Here is a 3446-nt window from a genome sequence, read left to right on the forward strand (position 1 = left end):
AACACTAGAAAAGGGAGAGAATCACACAATGTAAATAGGTGAATAGATTTGATATTTTGTAGAAGTTTCTTCTGCTCAAGTTTTCTTCATGGGAAACACAGTAGTGCTGAGAGTGAAGATGGAGAAGATTCTTAGAAGACTCAGGAGTATCTAACAAAAATCAAGAACAAATGGGGGCCAGAAGGTGATGTGATAGTTAAGGGTGCTGGACTCCCACATGACCAAACACGGTTCAAGTCCTGGACCTGGTGGCTTACTTTCTCACTTCCCCTCTCTTTCTTGCCCTATCCCTCTCTGGTCAAATTAAAATAAATGAATACACAAATAAAGTTAAATAAAATAACTCTTAAAAGAGAATCGATGAGCTATAGAAATGTGTTATGGTTGCTAAAAAGCAATAAGAGACCTCTTTATATTTGCGATCATGAGTTTAAAATTAGAGTGACTACTATAGTTTACATTTTTCTTAACCATAACGGGTTGTACAAGTGCAGGTGCAGAATATGCATAGTACTGAAGTTTTGACAAATAAATATCACACATTGAGAGAGAGCACCAAAAAATCTGAGAATATAAACAGAAGATTTTTTGTGTTCATAATCCTTATTATTTACTGGGATTGGCTGTGGAAATACCTGAGTAAAGTGGAAAAAAAAGAACTTGAAGTGAATGTGGGGCAGTGACAATGAAGTACGTCCTAATAGGATTAAAGTATTGTAGCTAGTGTGATGTGGAAGATAATGACTCAGAAATTTAAGAGGTAATGTTCAAAGAGTGGTATTCTTGAAACAGATCATGAGAGGGTTGTTGTGATAAGTAATGACAATGGCAAAGATATGACCAGGGGAATGAGTGATTAATGTAGGATTGAGGATAAGATCATTCCAAAGAGCTGAAAGTGATGCAGCAGTAATACAAGGCCCTTTGAGACTGATCCACACGAGAAGGTTCTGGGTTTAAATCTGGAGGCTTGCCTGAACATGCTGGGAATGTATATGCCCGTGATCTGGGGCTGGCTACAGCTGGAGGTGAATTGTGGCATGATGAACCTGTTAGGCTGTTTGTCTCTTGGGCTCTCTTACTCATGGAAAAGAGAAATAGATAAACAAACAAAAAAAGTCAAAGACTAGAGTGTTGGAGGCATCACCTCCATTACATTAATCTGGAAATGACCAACACTAAAGACAATACTCACAGTTAGATAAAGTTAAAATTGTCTATAAATGAAGTGTCAGAGTTATCTCCCAAGAGTGAGGTAAAGGTTACACAGCCTGCTGACATGAGATTCAAAGCTGAATCACTTGAGCAAAGACTCCTACAATGACTAAGAAGACAGTTTGAGTATGGAAGCTGGGTAGAGGTGGTCATGTTTTGAGGATCTAGAATTCTTTGTTGACTTGGCAGATGGAGGGTGAGGTCTGAGAAACATGGCTGATCTTTGTGTTTAAATAGTAAAGGCCCTGACTGACACCTAAGCATGAGAGGCTGACTCTTGACTCCCCTACAGTCTAGGATGTGATATTAAGGGATACAAAAGCAGAATGTAAACTGTACTTTAAACTGGACTCCAATTTTATTGGTAAAATTCTATGCATATACATGTAAATGTATGTATGTAGAAAAAACGAAATGAGAAATATTATCAAAATATTACATATTGCTATTGTAGACATTAATGTAACATCAATGAGAATATTGATATTATAGATACTGAAATGATGTTGCTTATGGTGAATTTATTTTGATGTGTATGCTCTTACTTATGTTTCTTAGATTTCCTAAAATAAGCACCCATAATCAGAAAAAAGACTTTTATATTAGGAAAAATCATTATTTAAAGAATACATTTCCTGTTTATAGGTTCTGCATTAAATAAATGCTGGCCGAATTGATGATGACATCTGAATATTTGTTATGGATGTTGCTGAATACTGAGAAGCTAGACTCCTTAAATTTCTCACTAGTAGCAATAACTTTAAACAATTCTAAAGAAAAGTGTTACTGATTTTTTTAAGGGAAACAAAGGATGAGTAGAGTTCTCACAGCTGGTTTTCAGTTAAAATTTTAGAATCTATAATTTAACTAGAAGACAGTAATTTTAAATTTACTTGAGTGGCTTAAATAATTATATGGAGACAAGGCAGGTATTCTTCTGTTAGATAAACACATACTATTAGAAACTGGTGAGGAGGATTTAAGGAAATTCTCAAGTCCGTTTAGAGAATTTAAATCAGCATTTCAATAATTGGGGAGGATTTAATGTAAAACAGGGAGCCTTTCTGAAATAAGCAATCAAAAGAATTCATTAAAGCTGTAATCACTAGTAAGCTTGGCTGTTGCTCTACTTGATATGTAAACAATATTGATAAATATTGTTCAAATAACACCTCAGGTACTGCAATTTTCGTTATTACTGAGAGGAAAAAACCAGTTCACTATCACCCTGAATTTTATTTCTTTTCCCCATTCAGACGCAAAAGGGAAGATTCGATCAAATCTATAGTTGATAAGACTATAATGTAGACTATATAATGCTTTAACCTATGCTATAAACAGTATCAACTAAACTTAACTACTTTGAAAATGTCAAAGATTAATAAAATTACTTTTACAGGTGCCAGATGTTATAGATGACTTACCAGTACACTAAACAAAACAACTCATAATTTTTATTGAATAGAGGAAATGAGCAAAGGATGACATATTTACTTCTCTATATTTTCACTTCTGCACTTACTTCTCTCCCTCCCATTCAATTAGTACTTTCCTTGCAAATGTACAATTTGTGTTTTAGGAAAAAAACATTTACTACAAGTACTTTTGATTATACGTCTTCCTGTTCTTGGGAAGTCCTTGGATCCCTTTTGCCTGCATCATTTTTCTTTTAGCATATTTTCTTCTATTTTTTATTGTATCAGTATGATTTCTTATTTACATTTAATTATTGTACATCTTTATAGCATAAGTATAATTTTTCAAAGTGCATGAGGTGTATGTCAGTCAAGTCAAAGACATTACCATATTCATCATCCTTAACAGATAACTTTCCATTTTGTGTGTGTTAAATCTTTTTTTCCTAAATACTCCCACACAGCCTCTACAAATCACCACTTTCCCATGCAGTTTCTGGTATTCACAATCGTCCTCCCCATTATCATAGATTTAAACTTCCTTTTTTTTTTAAAAAAAAAAAAACTACATTTAATCACAGCACATTTTTTTATTTTAAATTTATTCATTTTCTACATTAATTCACTATACACCATCACAACACACAAGCGAATTTTCCATCCAAAATACACTGTGCATTGGCTCAATCAAGGACATCAACATACATGTTCTCAGCAAATAATTTTCCAATTCTTATGTCCTGCATACCTTGCCTTTTGTTTTGCCATCCTTGATTCCCCATCCCCCACCCTCTGCTATGTCCCATCCTCCTCCCC

Source organism: Tupaia chinensis, unplaced genomic scaffold, assembly GCF_000334495.1.
Source record: "Tupaia chinensis unplaced genomic scaffold, TupChi_1.0 Scaffold140508_1, whole genome shotgun sequence".
NCBI classification, from domain to species: Eukaryota; Metazoa; Chordata; class Mammalia; order Scandentia; family Tupaiidae; genus Tupaia; species Tupaia belangeri.